The sequence below is a fragment of the Giraffa tippelskirchi genome, chromosome 4, assembly GCF_054371585.1.
Source record: "Giraffa tippelskirchi isolate mGirTip1 chromosome 4, T2T-mGirTip1v1.2.pri, whole genome shotgun sequence".
NCBI classification, from domain to species: Eukaryota; Metazoa; Chordata; class Mammalia; order Artiodactyla; family Giraffidae; genus Giraffa; species Giraffa tippelskirchi.
Genome location: NC_137278.1, coordinates 40,864,431 through 40,885,406, shown reverse-complemented (window position 1 = coordinate 40,885,406; position 20,976 = coordinate 40,864,431). Strand labels below are relative to the sequence as shown.

At 42.0% G+C, this 20,976-nt stretch overlaps 1 protein-coding gene across 13 annotated transcripts in view; it reads left to right on the top strand.

Moving 5' to 3' along the window:
* The window catches only part of LOC145544390 (uncharacterized), a 475,872-nt gene that overhangs the window by 178,947 nt on the left and 275,949 nt on the right, over positions 1-20,976 (top strand). For 7 of the 13 annotated variants that reach the window (XR_014081382.1, XR_014081389.1, XR_014081381.1 and 4 more), the window contains one exon: positions 6,226-6,345. The exons of the other annotated variants lie outside the window; for them this stretch is intronic. The gene's annotated coding sequence lies outside the window, so the exon portion shown is untranslated. The remainder of the gene's footprint in view (positions 1-6,225; positions 6,346-20,976) is intronic. 13 annotated transcript variants of the gene reach the window in all.

Here is a 20,976-nt window from a genome sequence, read left to right as displayed (position 1 = left end):
TATTATTTCTACTATTGCTTTCCAGGTTCCCTGACTAAAATTGATTTGCTCTCTAAGCTGGGCTTATTTAATTATGAACTTTTAAAATGGCTGATGGGACAGTATGAAGACTTTTAATGGGCCTTGGCACTATGAATTGAATTATTTCTGTACATGAATATGAAATAGTTGACATCAGCAGGTGGTGAGCAGGCTTCTGACTGTTATGTTTTCTAGTTTCCTGAGGGCTGTTTCGGTGAGACTGACATCTTTAGGCACTGCTGAGGCCAGCTTCTGTCGAATACTGTGAGAAAGAGTTCACCTGTTATTCGAATTGAGCCACATCAGAGTTAGGCCTCCTTCATTCTTAGTGCATTTTTCCTTATGCAACAGACTTATAAACAGAGTGGGTTCTACCTAGTTTTTTTCACCCTTTCTCCTTCTAGGGAGAAATTTCTTTGGTTATTATAGCTTTTGAACTTAGAACTTCCCGAGACACTAAAATCCATTTATTTTAGGGTTTATTCAGATGAACTTTTCATCATGTTTCCTTGTTACATGAAATGTCCCGTATACATTAACCAGAGGGATTGTTCTTATCTTTAAGTAGTTGTCCGCTGTTTTGTTTATCTCCCAGGTTAGCTGGGAGATAGATGGTCCACTGAGAAGAGTCATTTGCCTCTGTCTTCATCAGCTAGGTGGAATGGGGTGCAAAGAGCCATTCATCTATTCAAGAAATACTCATTGAGTGCCCACTTTAGATCAGGTACTGTTCTGAGGCCTGGAATCATAGTGGGCAACAAGATAGAAGTCCCCATCCATGGGTACTGTTGTGAGAGACAGATGATAATAAATTACTGGCTAACTATATACATGATAATGTCAGGGAGTAGTAAGCAGTATAAAGGAAAGCAGAGAAAGAGGGGATGGAGGGGGAGGAAAGGGATCATTTTCACAGTGTGGTCAGGGAAGACCTCTCTGAGGAGAGGACATTTACAGTGAGGAAATCTGGCATTGGATGCTTTGCATTTGCTTTTTAATGCACAGAGTGCTTTAACAGTCATTCAGTTCTCACACCACAGTCCTGGGAAGAAGTTACTATCCTCACTTACAGATGAAGAAACTGCATGGAGGTGATTAAATGACTAGAATGTATCCACAGAGCTTGGTCTGAACTCAGACTGCCTTAGTTCAAGTGGAGTCTTTCACTCCCACAGCACATATCAGACCTTCCAGTAAACAGGCATGAACACACCCAAGAGAGAGGCCGGCCAGGATGTAAATTCAACCAGCAAAGCTGCTAAATGCTGAGGGGGATGCCAGAAAGGATGGGTCGTCAGAGCTGTCCACCTGAGGAAAAGGAGAATGCAGTTGGACGTTCTGGTCCATGGCCACTCTGGCCCTGTCAACTCAGAGTGAGGACTAAGGTCAGACCTGACACTGACATTGTCCCCAGTAACCTTTATTTGAAGGCATTTTAAAATATATGAAAGCCGTCTTCATTTAAAATATCTACCAGTCAACCCCTCTTTTCCAAATCATGCCTCAGATGTTTAAGAAAAGCTGTGAAATAACTGACAGTAGGCAAAATGCACAATGTGCTTTTTTGTTCTTTCCTTTTCATTTCAGAGAATTCAAACTTTCTGCAGCTCCCTCTGGTAACAAAACATCTAAACATGTTCAAAACACTGTTGTTATCTTTTCACTTTACCTTTGAGCAATGCAAAGAAAATACTGTGAACTGGCAGATACCACTTTGCTAACACCCTCTCAGACATCCTAGCTGTGTTTCTGCTAGGAAGCCTCCTTCTTCCTCTCTGCAAGGATGTTTTCTTTGTATTGGGGGTATGTTTCCAGGAAGCACAGGGTTTGACTTCCTTTTTAGATGTCATCCTGGTCCTAGCAATTGCATTTTTAAATAAGCACTGTTTAGCAACTGCATCACCAAGGCTAGTTTCTGGCTTCACAGAAGGGATTTCACTTAGAAGGCAAAGGGGCTGGAGCCCTGAGCTTTGTTTCTGGTTTTGTAGAGGATTGAAGCTGCAGAGGCAAATATGTGGCCCATGTGTCATCACTGCCCCATCCTTAACCCGTGGCGGACATCGATAATTCAACCTGTTGTTGTTGTTGTTACATCTGGATATGGCCTCAGGACTCTTCTGAATTCATGGCAGCCACTGCCGACTGCTAGAGTTGACCCATGGATACAACTTGCTTGTCACCTCCAATGATAAGAATAATTTTCTGCTGACAGCTGCCTTTACTGTGCCCACTGTAAATTTTACTCTTAGTATTAGTGTGGCAAATAAAACAGAAATGAAACAGAACAGCTATGATGTTTATCATGAGAAGAAGGTTATTGGAGTCTCTGGGAGGGAGTGTAAACATGTACACTTAAGAAAAAAAGGTCCCTAGGTTTTGCTCACGTTTCTACCTCTGGTTTGAGAGATATTAGAGCACACATTTCCAGTTTCTGGTCCGGTGTTCACCTGCCCTCATGATGGGGTGGACACCCTGTGGGAAGGAGAGATCTAGAAAGAATCTTTGGTTGGTGAAAAGCTCTAAGAGGGCTAACCTGGCTTGGTGTGACCACCCATCTTCATTCCAGAGAACCTGAGCAGCAGCTGAGATTCCTGAAAACAGTGGGTGTGAGTCTCCCTCTGTCCAAGCAAAGGGCTTTCTAGCTGTCTTTGCCCTTCCAGGGACTCATTTCAGTACAAGAAAAAAGATGATTCCCCTTGGTGGAAGGACCTGTTGGCACGGAGCTGGCCAACTGGGCATACATGGTCTGGGTAGGGGGCAGATTCTCTCACAAAGACCCCATTTGTAGCTTCCAAGGAGGAACTTCTCAGAATGTTCAAGAGCAAGTTGTAAAAATATTTTTTTGGAGGCACCCATTAGTCCCGACAATAAATGCTCACCTTTGGAAGTATTAAGTTGGCAATTATAAGTCAGATTCCAAGTGGGAACAGGGCAGCTAGTGCTTGAGAAACAGAGTTGCCTCCCATCCAGCTGACTTGTACTTTGAACTTTCCTAGGGTTTATTTCCTGCGGTCCCAAGGACCTTTGGGAGCTGAGCAAATATCAGCTCATTAGTTACTACTGTGTTTAGTCTGTGCCAGAGGACTCCCAAATATTTTAGAGATGGCCTGTACATCTGTTTGGCCAGGTTATCTCAGGGGGCCTTTCATCGCTAATGCTTAGTCGTGCTTACCATTGTTGGTCCTATGGGGCAAGGTAAGTAGAGAACGTTATGACTCTTGGTCTGTACAAGAGACACAATGCCCTGGGAGTCTGCCCAGCATGTGTTATTATAGCATTCTTGCCAGTCTGCTGTTTCCTGGTATAATTCATTCACTTATTTATTCAGTTATTCAGTGGCAATTAATGATTGCCTAGTATATGCTGAGCCCTAGGCTTTGTGATAGGAAATAAAAATAAGTAAAATATTGTCCTGCCCTCATATGACCCAAAGTCTAGTGGGGAAGATAGACCCATACATATGTACTTTACTCCATTGCTCTTTATTTTTATTTATGTATTAAAATTTTTTCTTCCAATTTTATTGAGATATAATCCTCATATGGCAATGTGAGTTTAAGGTGTGCAGCATAATGATTTGATTTACATACATCATAAAATGATTATCACAGTGAGTTTAGTGAACATCCATTATCTCATATAGGTACAAAATAATAGAAATAGGAACACAATTTTTTCTTGTGATGATAATATCATAGATGTTTTAAAGCCGTGAGGCAAGACACCATAGACATAAGTGCCCCAGGCTTTCTGAGGCTTGACCAGAGTTCTCTAATCCTGATAAGGGAGTAGAGAGAGGAGTTGGGAGGAAGCTTCCTTGAGAGTATGACAAGCAACCTGTGTCTTAATAGATACCTAAGAGGATGCCATTTGCTTTTCTTCCTATTACCTCCCTTCCTGGGTGGGGACCAAGATATTTCAAAGTTAGGCAAACAGAAGCAGCCATTGGAAATGGCTTATCTCAAGGCAGAACGAGGAGCAGAGATTCTCTTGTGCATAAAAATGCACAGGCAGTGTGCTGAGAGGTGGTCAGTGATGGCGAGGTGGAGAGCTCATGGCTTGTTCTTCTCTTGGGCAAGGACGGGTTGCCTCCTTTCTTTCTTCTGCTATACAATAATTAATTGTCTCCTTTGAAAGCTATATATAAAACCTGTCATTCTGTGAGCAGCACCTCCTAACCTCTCAGCTTTTCATTTTCATCTAGACCTCTGATTGATTTGTTCCTGTACCTAACTCTTACACTTTCTACCCTCTCACCTTAATCTTAACTACTTCCTTTTCCAGCACAGACTCCATGGTCCAACAGTAAAAGCACTCTGTTGTAAAGACCTCTGGTCTCTTTTTCACTCCATGACACTCATCTGGTAAAACCCCAGCCATTCTTAACACCATCTATCTGTCTCCTCCATACCTGCATACACAAGCAGGACATGCAGGTATGGAGAATAACGCATGGCCATGCCTTAGATTCATGAAGACACATCGCAAGCAGATACACAACACTGCCTGCTCCCTGCCACACTCCCCTAGCAGCCTGAGTTCCAGATGTTAGTTTGGCACCTGGCAGGCCAGGAGATAGTCAGGAGGTCTGTTTGAGTGAATTTGCCTTCTTCAGACAAAAGTGTTGGTTGGGAAAGGCCAGAAGCAGGGATCTTGGAAAAAGGAGAGCAGTAGGAAAAGATGAAAGGAAATAGGCAGAAGAAAGAAGGCTTTCACAAAGGAAAGCTACTAATGGTGTCTGTGATCAATCACACTGACAAAGAGGCCCATGACACTGGCCTTGTTCCTCCCAGAGCATTGCCGTTCTACCAGCTGAGCCCCATCGGGACACACCAGTGTGATTTATAGGAAGCTCTCCTGCCCCCTTCGGCAGTTTACTCCCCTGTGTGTGGAGTTCTTTGTCGGTTCCCTTTCTCTTTGTGTGCAAGCAATGGCCACATCTTAATGCAAAGAAACCTTTGGAAAATAAGCACTTTTTCATCTTTCACTCAAAAGTAAAAGAGTATCCCAATAATTTAGCCTTGCCCGAGATTTGAGAGGTATACAGACATTCAAGAACCAGCCTCATGTGGTTAAATCTCAGTTCTCAAGGAGATCATGTGAGTGTCTTTCACTGAGATCTTTCCTAAAACAGCTCAGTTTCCATTGCTTTTATTATGGTTTTTTTGTTTGTTTGTTTGTTTTACTTTATTCGACTGAAAGCTTATTATCAATATAATACATGTTTCCTTTATTTTCGGAGTCTTATTCTTTTTTAAAAAATTAATTAATTTATTTTAATTGGAGAGTAATTACAATATTGTGATGGTTTTGCCATACATCAACATGAATTGACCAAATGTATCATTTGATCAGTACTTGCTGACTGATTAGTTGCCTGGCTTTTCACTGTTACCACCAGGGGCAGCCAGGACTGTGGTCTTTGGGCTAGTTCCATAGGATGTTAATTAGGGAAAAGCTAAAAAGGTGATCAAAAAGGTTGGCAACACTTTGGATAAAACAATATTAATCAGGTGTTTTTTTCTTTTACTGATGACTTTCTGAGCAGTTTTTCTATGCTAAGAAACATTGAGAATTTCCAAGTGAGAGATTAAGTGTATAGACTATGTTTACCTCTATTTAAACATAGGGTCTTTTTTGTTGTTGTTGTTAGAGAATCTTCTGGGACTGATATTCTATAGAGCACACTTTGGAACGTATAGCATTAAAATTTCTGATCAAGAATAGTGAGGCAGAAAAGGAATAAAACTCAAAATAGTAAACTTCATACTCAAAAAGCCAAAATGCCAAATTCTTTGTTAGTTCTACTCTGGTAATTGTTACATCATTTCTATGCTCCATCTGTATGCTGTCCTTGCTGTCAGGTTAATATTCCTAAAATATAACTTTGTTGGATTTCTCTTCTATTCAAAGGACTTTGTGTTATACAAAGGTGAGGCAGATGGTATTTTCCAAAGATTAATCTCCTATCTATCTATCTACCTACCTACTTACCTATGTGTCTATCCTCTTCTTACAAGTGACTGGTAACTCCTTTCATATGTTCTTCTTACAATATGGCAACACTCCTGTAACCAAGTGGTGAGGTCTCTCCTTGAAAATAGGAAGGGGCTTGTTACTCCTTCAGTCAGGAGTATGCAAAAGTGATAAGATTGTCTTCCAGTGTTAGGTCATGAAAAGGATATGATTTTCTCTTTCTTTCAGCACTTTCCCTTGAAACTCAGCCCCTGGGCTCTGAAAAAGTCTGAGCCAGCCCATGTGGAAAGGCCATTGTGAAGAGGAACTGAGACCCTCCAGTCAGCTCTTAGCATCAACTTCCAGACTGTAAGTGAATGAGACTTTAGTTAGTGGGTTCCATATTTCAGCTTTTTAAAAATGCAATTTTATTTATTTACTTTTGGCTGTGCTGGGTCTTTGTTGCTGTGCAAGGGCTTTCTCTAGTTATGGCGAGTAGGGGCTACTCTCTAGTTGCAGGGTGTGGGCTTGTTATTGAAGTGGCTTCTCTTGTTGCTGAGCATGGGCTGTAGATAGGGCACAGTCTCAATAGCTGTGGCACACAGGCTTAGTTGCTCCTTGGTGTGTGGGATGTTCTGGGTCAGGATGGAGCCCATGTCTTCTGCACTGGAGACAGAATCTTTACCAATGAGGCACCAGGGAAACCCTTATGTCTCAGTTTTTGAGTCTTCCAGGTGAGCCCCCGGTATTGTGGAGCAGAAACAAGCTGTCTCCACTGTGCTTTGTCTGATTTCTTGGCCCACAGAAGCTATGGACATAATAAATGGTTGCTGTACAGCAATACATTTTGGAGTACTTTGTAATACAGGCATTGTAAGTGGAACAAAAGGGTGAAACTCAAGTTTATGGATCTGATGTTAAAGATACCTCTCCACTGTGGTCCCAAACAATCCCCGCCCCCTTTTCTCTTCCTCTATTCCTTTATGAACTCACTCTTGAAAATCCAGCTACCTTACTTTTCATCCCCACAATAAAAGTCAGTTTCTTTCCTGTACATGTTTGTTTGTTAGATGGTAAGATTTTTGAATACTTCTTTCAGCCACATTTTCTCAGGACTTAGAATGCAAAAGTAGGAAGTCAGGAAACACCTGGCGTAACAGGCATATTCGGCCTTGGAGTACAGAATGAAGCAGGGCAAAGGCTAATAGAGTTTTGCCAAGAGAATGCACTGGTCATAGCAAACACTCTCTTCCAACAACACAAGAGAAGACTCTACACATGGACATCACCAGATGGTCAACACTGAAATCAGACTGATTATATTCTTTGCATCCAAAGGTGGAGAAGCTCTATACAGTCAGCAAAAACAAGACCGGGAGCAGACTGTGGCTCAGATCATGAACTCCTTATTGCCAAATTCAGACTTAAATTGAAGAAAGTAGGGAAAACCACTAGATCATTCAGGTATGACCTAAATCAAATCACTTATGATTATACAGTGGAAGTGAGAAATAGATTTAAGGGACTAGATCTGATAGACAGAGTGCTTGATGAACTATGGATAGAGGTTTGTGACATTGTACAGGAGAGAGGGATCAAGACCATCCCCATGGAAAAGAAATGCAAAAAAGCAAAATGGCTGTCTGAGGAGGCCTTACAAATAGCTGGAAAAAGAAGAGGAGTGAAAAGCAAAGGAGAAAAGGAAAGATATTCCCATTTGAATACAGAGTTCCAAAGAGAGCAAGGAGAGATAAGAAAGCCTTCCTCAGTGATCAATGCAAAGAAATAGAGGAAAACAACAGAATGGGAAAGGCTAGAGATCTCTTCAAGAAAATTAGAGATACCAAGGGAACATTTCATGCAACGATGGGCTCGATAAAGGACAGAAATGGTATGGACCTAACAGAAGCAGAAGATATTAAGAAGAGGTGGCAAGAATACACAGAAGAACTGTACAAAAAAGATCTTCACAACCCAGATAATCACGATGGTGTGATCACTCACCTACAGCCAGACATCCTGGAATGTGAAGTCAAGTGGGCCTTAGGAAGCATCACTATGAACAAAGCTAGTGGAGGTGATGGAATTCCAGTTGAGCTTTTCAAGTCCTCAAAGATGATGCTGTGAAAGTGCTGCACTCGATATGCTAGCAAATCTGGAAAACTCAGCAGTGGCCACAGGACTGGAAAAGGTCAGTTTTCATTCCAATCCCAAAGAAAGGCAATGCCAAAGAATGCTCAAACGACCACACAGTTGCACTCATCTCACATGCTAGTAAAGTAAAATTCCTCAAGCCAGGCTTCAGCAATACGTGAACCATGAACTTCCAGATGTTCAAGCTGGTTTTAGAAAAGGCAGAGGAACCAGAGATCAAATTGCCAACATCCTATGGATCATCGAAAAAGAAAGCGAGTTCCATAAAAACATCTATTTCTGCTTTATTGACTATGCCAAAGCCTTTGACTGTGCGGATCACAATAAACTGTGGAAACTTCTGAAAGAGATGGGAATACCAGACCATCTGACCTGTCTCTTGAGAAACCTGCACGCAGGTCAGGAAGCAACAGTTAGAACTGGACGTGGAACAACAGACTGGTTCCAAACAGGAAAAGGAGTACGTCAAGGCAGTATATTGTCACCCTGCTTATTTAACTTATATGCATAGTACATCATGAGAAATGCTGGGCTGGAGGAAGCACAAGCTGGAATCACGATTGCCAGGAGAAATATCAATAACCTCAGGTATGCAGATGACACCACCCTTATGGCAGAAAGTGAAGAAGAATTAAAGAGCCTCTTGATGAAAGTGAAAGTGGATAGTGAAAAAGTTGGCTTAAAGCTCAGCGTTCAGAAAACTAAGATCATGGCATCTGGTCCCATCACTTCGTGGCAGATAGATGGGGAAACAGTGGAAACAGTGTCAGATTTTATTTTTTTGGGCTCCAGAATCACTGCAGATGGTGACTACAGCCATGAAATTAAAAGACGCTTACTCTTTGGAAGGAAGGTTATGACCAACCTAGATAGCATATTTAAAAGCAGAGACATTACTTTGCCAACAAAGGTCCGTCTAGTCAAGGCTATGGTTTTTCCAGTGGTCATGTATGGATGTGAGAGTTGGACGGTTAATAAAGCTGAGCACCAAAGAATTGATGCTTTTGAACTGTGGTGTTGGAGAAGACTCTTGAGAGTCCCTTGGACTGCAAGGAGATCCAACCAGTCCGTCCTAAAGGAGATCAGTCCTGGGTGTTCATTGGAAAGACTGATGTTGAAGCTGAAGCTCCAATCCTTTGGCCACCTCATGGGAAGAGTTGACTCATTTGAAAAGACCCTGATGCTGGAAAGGATTGGGGGCAGGAGGAGAAGGGGAAGACAGAGGATGAGATGGCTGGATGGCATCACTGACTCGATGGACATGGGTTTGGGTAGACTCTGGGAGTTAGTGATGGACAGGGAGGCCTGGCATGCTGTGATTCATGGGGTCGCAAAGAGTGGGACATGACTGAGCGACTGAATTGAACTGAATAAATATGTGAAAAGTAAATCAGGAAATAAGTGAATGACATCATTTTCCTAGACAGACATACCTTTCCTACACGGTACCACATATTCAAGTTCTGTTCTACCTAAAAAGTGAAAGTGAAAGTGAAAGTACTCAGTTGTGTCCGACTCTTTGCACCCCATGGACAGTCCATGGAATTCTCCATACTGGAGTGGGTAGCCTTTCCCTTCTCCAGGGTACCTTCCCAACCCAGGGATTGAACCCTGGGTCTCCCACGTTGCAGGTAGATTTTTTACCAGCTGAGCCACAAAACTAAGTTCAAATGCTGCTGCTGCTGCTGCTTAGTCGCTTCAGTCATGTCTGACTCTGTGGGACCCTGTAGACTATAGCCTGCCAGGCTCCTCTGTCCATGGGAACCTCCAGGCAAGAGTACTGGAATGGGTTGCCATGCCCTCCTCCTCCCTGACTGCTGACTCAGGGATCGAACCTTTGTCTTCTGCATTGTAGGCAGATTCTTTACCACTGAGCCACCAGGGAAGCCAAGTTCAAATGCTATTCCTTGCCGATGTTTCCTCAAGTTATCTCCAGACTAAGGAATCCATTCCTACCTTGAATGCAGTAATACATTGCATTATAGCCTTCAGTATTTATCAGCTACAGTGATTTCTCATCACACCATGGGCTTATGTAGAATTCCTCCAGTTAGTTTTTAAGGTACTTTAGGATGGAGTCGCCCTAGTCTCTTTTCCTTCTTGTTCTCCTTTTTCTTCTCTTTCTCCTCCTTTAATTCTCCTTAAGACCTATGTTATACAGTATTTTTTCAGAATCTCTTCTTTGATTATTATGAGTCAAGGATAGAACAATAACTTCCAGAACAAACAAAAAAAAATGACAAAACCCAGTTCAAATTGAGGCTACATTATGGTTATAGTCTGTTCAAATCCAGAGAGATCCCCCTGAACTTTCTGTACCATTCCAACCACATTGTGAGCATCATGCAGTATTTTAGGAGGATTTATTGAGAAGAAATTAACACACTGGGAGAGGGGGTTCACAGGCTTCCCTGACAGCTCAGTGGTAAAGAATCCGCCTGCCAATGCAGGAGAAATGTGTTTGAAGCATGGGTGGGGAAGATCTCCTGGAGAAGGAAAGGGCAACCCACTCCACTGTTCTTGCCTGGGAAATCCCATGGACAGAGGAACATGGTGGGCTACAGTTTATGGGGTCACAAAGAGTAAGACACGATTGAGCAACTAAACAACAACAATAGTAGCTAGGATTCACAGACCCCCAGCCAAGCAGAATGGAACAGAGGATGTAAAGGCAGGTGTGGGGCTGAAAAGTAGGTTAGTAATTGGCATCTGGGCCCACAGACTACACTGGCACAAGCATCTGTCTCTCACTTGAACCCCCCAGTCTCCTTAAGTGTCCCCTGGTCTTCCTGCTATTTACTGTCTAGGCTATAGCCAGAAGGGTGTCTTTAAAAGAAAAATCTAGTTGTGTCTCTGCTTTCTTAAACCTTTCCCATAAATTCCCATTTACATTAGGATACGGACCCTTTGTCCTTTGGATACTTGATCTGTAAGGCCCTTTGTGGTCTGCCCCTTGTTCCTCTTTATAGGTTTCTGTTACAGCAGCTTCTTGATCTTTGCAATGCAGCTATAGTGGTCTTGTTTCAGTTTTTTAAATATGCTCTTCTCTTTTTCTGCCCCAGGACCTTTGTACATAGGCTTTCCCTTTATCTTATGTTACCCCCACTCCCCAGCCCCCAGATAAACCAGAAATTCTCTCCTCAGAACTCAGTTCAATCAGCATACCTTCCTAGAAGATTTCTCTGTCCTCCCTGACTGGATCAATTGTAGCAATTTAATATACCTGTCTCTAGCTATCAGAGACAAACTTACTTCTATGTTTTTATTCTTTCTCTCTTTCTCCCTATCCCCTATATCCATTTAATTTCTATCTCCCCCTCTAGACTATAAACTCTAAGAACATAGGAATCATGTCTTTTTCTATGTTCAACAATGCCCACTTAACACTTGGCACTATTCCTGGTATGTAAAAGACGCCTAATAAGTGAGTAAATATATAAACATAAGGGTATATGATTTACTAATTCATTTTTACTGAGTTGAAGTTAAAAGCTTCTTGGGAACCAGTGCCAGTTGTCTGTTTTTTTTGTTTGTTTGTTTGTTTTTATTGTGTTCTTGAAATACTGAATTCACTACTGGGCTTATCATGGGCATCTTTTAAATATTAGAAAAATGAAAATCATTTTTTCTGACTGTTCTGTTTGAGAGGACTCTAAGGGCTCTCTCTCTATATAAATATAACATCCCTCTGAAGTTATTTGCCTTATCCTTGCACTCCCTGAGATCCCCAGCTCTGCCCAGTAGCTCCACTAATCATGAACTCTCCCATGAGAGAAGCCCTCTAAAAATGCTGTCTTTGTTTACTGGGTGATTGTGAAGCCTAGTCTCTTCTGGGAATAAAAACCCAAACTGGAATGGTTGGAGTTTGCCCACTGGGAATTTAAACCACTTGACTCTAAGGCTATGGTGACAGGAACACAGGGAAAGATAGATGAGATTCTGAGTTGCAAGAATTCCCCAGGACTCACTGGAAAGCTACCTAAGGACAGAGGGAAAAAAAGTGCAACCATAATAATTTTCTCCAAAGGGCCATACTGGGGGCAGTGTCCTGCTCACTCAGTTCTTTGGTTATAGTTTTTCCACCTCTAGCTGCTGCTGCTGCTAAGTTGCTTCAGTCGTGTCCGACTCTGTGCGACCCCATAGACTGCAGCCCATCAGGCTCCGCCGTCCCTGGGATTCTCCAGGCAAGAATACTGGAGTGGGTTGCCATTTCCTTCTCCAGGGCATGAGAGGGAAAAGTGAAAGTGAAGTCTCTCAGTCGTGTCTGACTCTTAGCGACCCCGTGGACTGTAGCCTACCAGGCTCCTTCGTCCATGGGATTTTCCAGGCAAGAGTACTAGAGTGGGGTGCCATTGCCTTTTCCGTCCACCTCTAGCAGTTGCCCCTGAATCTGGCAAAGAATCGTGGCACCATCAGTCCCCAAGTCAGTTTGTGGGGGGTTGTATTTGGTAGTGCCAGTGCTACATGGATTTTTAATTTTCCATAAAACACTGTCTCCTAGGCTTGAGGTTTTTAGAGGATGATGAGATGGGCAAGATGGGCAATAAAAGAAAGATATGATGTTGCTCAGGATTGTTGTCATTATTTATTCCCTGTCCTTTAACCTATAGGTGAAGTGTCCTAGTCAAGGACTTTAGCTGACTAGGGGACTCCCCGTCTTTGCCAGATGGAGGATATAGAAACCTAAAGGGATGTATTTTTTCGGTGTTTACAGTGCATGGAAGTTTCCTTAAATATATAATCAGAGGTAATCAGACTCTGTGGTGTAAGAAGGGGTGTAAACACTATTGACATGCTGGTCTTGAAATAGGCACATCTGACTTGATTGGCCTTTGACAGTTCCTGATTTTCAATATTTTTGATATTTTGGGAAGCAGATGTGATGAGGGTGAAAAAGTTTAAGCTTGAGAATAGCATCTCTTGGTTCCAAAATAATACTGCTTGTTTGCAATCTTTCAAGTTTTTAACCTACAGAGAGACATGGGCTCGTGGAAAGATGTTGTCTGTCTGGGGCCTAGTGAATCAGGTAATCAAGGTGGCAAGCTTCTATCTGCCCCCAGACTAATAAGCTTGCTATAAAGCTACTGATATTCTCTGCCACAGGAGTTGACATCTTTACTCTGGGATAAATATTTTTTTTATTCACCCCTTTCAGTCTTGAGACAGATTTGATGTCATAGTATTTTGTTGTGCTTGTCAGCAAACTGTTAAGTCATTCTCTTAGTCTTGTGTGACAGTATAAAACATAATAACCATATAAGATCAGTATGATTTTTAATAATTCCAAATGGAAACAAATGGCGTTTCCTCTCTTTGATGCATTTGATGTGTTTCAGATATGTTTCCCATTGTTTGCATACCATGCCAGCCTGGAGATAGGATCTGGGTATTAAACTGCATTTATTTCAAGGCTTGATGACTTGCCATAGACCCCAATATAAATGCTTCCAGATCTCACTGCTTATGCTGATATATAACAGATATCAGCATAAGCAGAGCTTAGTGACTAAACACAACAAATATCTATTACTTCAGAAGATATAGTTTCTGTGGGTTAGGAATTTGAGAGTGGCTTAGCTTGGTGACCTGGGTATCTTATGAGGTCATAACCAAGTATCACTTGGGGTTGCAGTCATCTGAGAGCTTGACCGAGGCTGGAGAATCAGCTTCCACTGTTACTCATGTACATGGCCACTGGCAGGAGGCCTCAGTTTCTCAGCACATAGGCCTCTTTGTATGACTGCCTGAGTGTCCTTATGATGGGGCAACTGGGTTTCCTTAAAGTGGGAGATGGAGAGAGAGCAAAGAAGGAGCCACTTCACCTTTATGTCCTCATCCTAGGAGTCATGCTGTGTCACCTCTACCATATTCTGTTCCTATGTCAGTAAGTTCAGTTTAGACATAGAATAAGTGAACAGGAATTATCTTCATAGTGTGAAGATAAGAGTATCAAGGAATTGGTTGGTATACCTCAAAGCTACCCTGTTGCTGACTATAACCTCCTCTACATTGAGATATTTATTTCTTGTGTGTGCTATGAGGTTTCATTACTTTACACTGATCCTGAGGATGGCACTGTGATACCTCCATCTAGGAGCAGCAGCTAGTTTATAACCCTTTCCTGAGGAGAAGCCAGGGTCACCTTGCAGGGAACCTATTTGGGGTAAACCTCAGTCTTTTAAGAGGCTTTGTGAGCAGTCTAGTTTGTAGGATTGGAAGATGTCAACTAACTTTCTGATGAACTTTCTTTGTTTTGGGAAAAAATCTTCAGAATTAAATTTAGTTATCCAGAAATTTAGCAGATCCCCTCTCCTGCACTGTGCTGGGAGGAGGTGGAAATGCATTTCCAAGGACTTTATGATCCATTCCTCCCAGGTGGTTTTTGTCAGGACTCTATGCTTCCATTAAAATTTGTGCCCTAATAGGAATGAGTTAGAGGCTCTTGGAGGGGAGGAGGTGGCTCAGAGATCTAGATGCCTGATAGACTTAGCACACCAGGACCCAAGTTGTCCTTAGAAAGGGCTAACTCTAGACATAACCTGTGGCCAAGCTTTGGACCCCTCCTGACTCTGACATCTTTGTAAGATCAGCCAAATCCATTCCTCCTTAGGACCTTCGCACTTGCTGTTCCAGGCACGAGCCTCCAATGTTCATGGTCCACTTAGTTGCTTGGCTGATTTCTTTCTGTCATCTAGGATCTTAGCTCAAACCCTACCTGTTCAGTGGTTTTTTTTTTGTCAGACCATTCAATCTAATCTTCTCACCAGCAGATCCTCTTTAAAAGTCCATTCTACTTAATTTCCTTCAATGATGTGTTAATCTTTGATTGTATCTTGTTCATTTTCTGCTTATTTGGTCTACCTTAAAATAAAATGTTTGAACTAGTAGAGTAAGGGATCTTGTATTAATTTTTCTTTGCTGCCACCTTACCTGTCTCCTGAGAAACCTGTATGCAGGTCAAGAAGACTCAGTTAGAACTAGACATGGAACAACAACTGGTTCAAAATTGGGAAAGGAGTACATTAAGGCAGTGTATTGTCATCCTGCTTATTTAACTTATAAGCAGAGTACATCATGAGAAATGCCAGACTGGATGAATCACAAGCTGGAATCAAGATTGCAGGGAGAATATCAACAACCTCAGATATGCAGGTGATACCACTCTAATGGTAGAAAGCAGAGAGGAACTAAAAAGCCTTTTGGTGAGCGTGAAAGAGGGGAGTGAAAAAGCTGGCTTAAAATTCAACATTCCAAAAATCAAGATCATGGTATCCAGTCCCATCACTTCATGGCAAATAGAAAGGGAAAAAGTGGAAGAAGTGACAGATTTTATTTTTCTGGGCTCCAAAATCACTGTGAGTGGTGACTGTGGCCATGATGTTAAAAGACATCATGCTCCTTGGAAGGAAAGCTGTGACAAACCTAGACAGCAGATTAAAAAGTAGAGACATCACTTTGCTGACCAAGGTCCATCTAGTCAAAGCTATGGCTTTTCCAGTAGTCATGTACAATTGTGAGAGTTGGACCATAAAGAAGACTGAGAAATGAAGAACTGAAGAACTGATGCTTTCTAATTATGGTGCTGGAGAAGACTCTTGAGAGTCCCTTGGACTATAAGATCAAACCAGTCAATCCTAAAGGAAATCAGCCCTGAATATTCACTGGAAAGACCAATACTGAAGCTCCCATACTTTGGCCACCTGATGGGAAGAGCTGACTAATTGGGAAAGATTGAGGGCAGGAGAAGAAGTGGACAGCAGAGGATGAGATGGTTAGATAGCATCACTCACTCAATGGACATGAGTTTGAACAAACTCCAGGAGATTGTGAAGGACAGGGAAGCCTGGTGTGCTGAAGTCCATGGGATCACAAAGAGTCAGATATACCTTGGCGACTAAACAACAACAAAAAGGAGAGTAAGGGATCTTGTTTTCATTTTTCTCTGCTGCATCCTCAGTATTTATAACAGTGCCTGACGCATGTTGAAGTTGAAGCTCTGATACTTTGGCCACCTTTTGAGAAGAACTGACTCATTAGAAAAGACCCTGATGCTGGGAAAAATTAAAGGCGAGAGGAGAAGGGGACGACAGAGGATGAGATGGTTGGATGGCATCACAGACTCAATGGATATGAGTTTGAGCAAGCTCTGAGAGTTGGTGATGGACAGAGAAGCCTGGCAGGGGTCGCAAAGAGTCGGATACAACTGAACGACTGAACTGAACTGAACTGATGTATAGGAGGTGCTTAGCAAATATTTATTGGATAAATGAAATGAGTGAGTAGTGATGGAATGAACACAAATTCTACTGTGAAATGAAAAAAACAAGACCGACATTATGAACTGAGCAGCCTGTGTGTTCTTGGGCTTCTCTGGCAAAGAGAAGCACTGTTAACCCAGGCAGGTAATCCTTGGAGTCATTAGAACTTGAATATCAAAGAAATGTGATTTTCTTGGTGTCTGAATTATTAAAGCAGGACTTATCTTTTACACATGTTTTCTGGGAACCCCAGTCCTACCACTTGGCCAGCTCATTGACACATATCTTCTCGTGTCTCACTGACATTAAAGGTGAGAACTTGATGACTCTATATCCAACATGAGGCTTCATCTTACCTCTGTCTTCTCTCCCTTGATCTTCCCGTTTTTTCCTTCCTTGGCCATCTATCTCTTAGCTCAGTTGCCAAGTTCAGCTCATGAAACCTACTTCTCTCTCTTTTAACTGCCTTACATAAAAATGCCTTCCATTTTGGAGTTTTTCTTACACATAATTAGAAGTTGAAAGGTGATGAAGAAAAGACAGTACAAGCCCCATTGAGTCTCTGAGAGCCAGAAGTCTTACAGATATGCAGTTACTGGCATTTCCCCCCTTTTGTGTTCCAGTGGTCTTTTCATTGTTCTTCTACCACACTCTCCCTATTGTCTCTAGCGAGAAGCATTTGCTGGTGGCTTTTTAAAAGGGTTTCACAAATGAAGGGAATCTAAAGGACAGACTTAAAAGAGGGAAAACTATTATTTGAAGGTGAGACCACTTAGGGAAACTTGGTATGGTCCTTTCCAGGAGCATCCAGTTGTGGAAACATACTGCATACGGAGGCCCCTGCACTCTGCTTCCCTAAGCTGTTTGGCAGATAATACCCCTTTTTTTGAGAGGTGGTTGCATCTTGTCAGGGTATGGCTTGACCCTTACGAAAGAGTTTACAAAATGCAAAGTTATTTATCTGCACTGGATTCAGAAAAATCTTGCAACTGAACAGTGAATAGATTAGTGTTATTATTAAATAGGTGCAATGGCAATGAAAATTCAAGATGAGGCCAGCAGCACAATAGTATGGATAGGATTGTCCCTCCAGATCCATTCTCCACCCCTTTCCTTACTCTGTTCTGGGCCTGCAGAAGGTTGAGCCATGTGGGGTGTAGCTGTGGGCTCCTCCGTGCTCTGGTTTCTAATTGGATTTGGCCAATGGGAGACATCAGCAGAGAATCAGAGAGCAAGAGAAGAATAATGTCAGGATATTGACTCCTCTGGCTTGTGTCCAGTACATGATCTACAGGTGGCCATCTAGATGTACCCATCTCTCAGTTCTTAGTAACTTCTCCTTCCTGTTTGTCTCATCACTGTAGGAGCGTTGTCGTAAGAGCTTTTATAACAGCTCTTTGCAATCCCTGGGCCCGAGGTGCTGTACTGATCCTTGCTGATTTCTCTAAATTTTGTCCATACCTTGGGAATCAGTCCCTGTATTAAATCCTTCTCAGATTGATGATGCCATTTGTTTTCTCCCAGGACTTGTATGCCTTTGAAAGTCAATCTTAATCTTCCCCTTTAAGCCTGAAGGTAGAACAGTCTCTCAGAACTTGGGGACATACCTCTTAGTAACTTGTTCTTCAGTATTCTGAGTAAAAAAAATGAGCACACATTCTTGTAAATTATTTACATATATATATATGTGTGTGTATATATATACACACACACACACACATGCACATGAATTAAGAAATATTTTTGGTCTTTCCTAAGTGATGCCTGATGCCTTTGATTGATCAGCAAAAGGAGGAAGTCCATCCTAGGAACCATGGCCTAGCTAAATCCCTCTGGGAACCTCAGCAACTAAGGCCATCCCTCAAAATTTAATGGTGGCAGGTTTTCCTTTTGACCTGCAGGGACTTTCAGGAGCTAATGCCTGTCCTGCTCTTTTCATATTCCTTTTGGTCTGATAGATCCTCTTCTTTGGAAAGCTGGAAATTAGGAAGAAGTATTCTACTTGTCGTTATAGTGACAGAACCACCAGAATAGTGAACTTAGCTAAGCAATCACTTCTTCAAAAAATAAACCTTTTATTTGAGGATGATTTTAGATTTATAGAAAAGTTGCAAACAGAGTACAGAGAGTTCCTACGTACCCTTCACCCAGGTTCCTCTAATGTTAATATCCTGTATAATGATGCCATTTTGTCAAAACTAAGAAATTAGTGTTGACATAGTCCTATTAACTAAACTCTGGACTTCATATACATCTCACCAGTTTCCCACTAATATACTTTTTTGGGTGTAGGATTCAATGCAGAAAACCATGTTGCTCTAATCTGTGATAATTTCTCAAATTTTCCTTATCCTTAATAACCTTGACAGTTTGCTCTTAAAATTAGCTGAAAACTTATGAATGTAATTAGGATATCAAGTATGATCTTATATCCCTATCCAGGAGAGGTAAGAATTATCTTCAAGCTGTTGTCATCTTGTGAGTCCCCATTAGAGGACAGGTCAGGGCCTCTACCGACATTTATCTTTACCTTGCATCTAGTCATGGCTATGGTTTTTCCAGTGGTCATGTATAGATGTGAGGGTTGGATTATAAAGAAAGCTGAGCACAGAAGAATTGATGCTTTTGAACTGTGGTGTTGGAAAAGACTCTTGAGAGTCCCTTGGACTGCAAGGAGATACAACCAGTCCATCCTAAAGGAGATCAGTCCTGGGTGTTCATTGGAAGGACTGATGTTGAAGCTGAAACTCCAATACTTTGGCCACCTGATGCAAAGAGATGACTCATTTGAAAAGATCCTGATGCTGGGAAGGATTGGAGGCAGGAGAAGAAGGGGACAACAGAGGATGAGATGGTTAGATGACATCACCAACTCAATGGAAATGTGTTTTGGTGAACTCTGGGAGTTGGTGATGGACAGGGAGGCCTGGCGTGCTGCAGTTCATGGAGTCGCAAAGAGTCGGACATGACTGAGCGACTGAACTGAACTGCACATCTCTATTAATGATAATGTTGAGTGTGTTTTGATTCATAGAGAAAATGGAATGATTTTGAGGACATGCATCTTGCCGTGTGATCAGTGTTTGCTTTTCAGTGGCTTTTATTAGCTCTCTGTCTGGAGAAATGAAAATATCACTTTTAGGAAACAGAGTCCATTCATTTTTCCCAGTGGCTTCCCCTTTGAAGCCAATCTATAAACTCCCTTAGGCAGCAGTCACTTGTAATAATTTTGAATAACATCCTGAACCTAAAGCTCCCATAAAAGCCTGGCCTGTTGGGTGTTCATTCTTGTGCTTTTGTTGTTGTATGTTATCACTTTAAGGGTAATATTCTTTCTTGCAAAGCTTTTAAGTATTACTTTGTGAAAGGTGTTGGAAAGGTGAAAATGATAATTAAATCTTATCTCGAGTGTAATTTTATGATTGCATAGCACTATTCCCTGGAACTATGCTTTCGAAATTGTTGTGGGCCCACAAATGCCTCTTGTGTATCACTGTAGAGAAAGTGCTAAAACAGGGCTTTGTTGTCTAATTATTTTTATATTGGCATCTGAATGGATTCTCAATCTAGGCAGCTACTCACTTGGGTTAATCCTTCTCAGCCATGTGACTAAATGAAAGAGGCATGGCTCCAACAGTGTTGTATTGAATGATGATAAAGCTGGAGCACTAAAGCTCAGACATTGGGACTAAAGGAATAAACATCCTGATGATTCTAACCTTCTGTGAACTGATGCATCTTAATCTTCAGGGACTTCAGAACAGTTAAGCAGCCTCAATTTTGAATACTTCAGCTATATGGTGTGAGGATACCTTCAGTTACACTCATTTATTCAGGCACTTATAGAGCATTGATAATGTGCTCGACGTTGTATCAGGAGGTCAGGGATATCATCCTAGGATATCAAGATGACTGAGAATTGATTCCCATAATCTAAGAGGGAGGCAGGCAACAGATAGTTGCTGCTCAGTGTGGGAGGTGCTGTGAGGGTGAAGGAGGAAACAGACAGAACAAGCCCCAACTTGAAAGCAGAACTCCATCTTGGGCCGGACTGTGGACTTTGAGCTATATGCCCAGTTATCTATGGAAGTGACATACCAACTGGAAAACCAGACCCCCAGGATGGAAGAGCTCCAGGGCTCGTACCTAGACTCTCCACCTAAAAGAATACGCTAATTATGTGTGTAACCGAATAGAATCATAAATTCTATTATGTTTATTGGGGTATGACCACAGGCCTATTGATAATTGTCTGCTGTTAACTGCCTAGGCTTAAGGCATATGAATCACAGGTTAACTTTGACTATATCGTTCTTTTCCTTTGTTCAGACTAGTTTCAGAGAATTTGGGCAGATGGTTTGAGCATGTACACTTAGGGTATATAAGGTTTTCACAAAAACTGGTCGGGGTCCTTCGCTAAGAGGAGACTCTGCCTTGGGTCCGCCGGTGTAATAAACTGCACTCCACTATCTGCAGTGTTCTTCTGAGTGAGTTTGTTTCCCAGAACACGTGGCTACAACAAGGGAAGGAAGCCAAAGGGGCCCTGGGAGCACAGGGGAATGGGGAGTGACTGGGAGGATGGGGGACA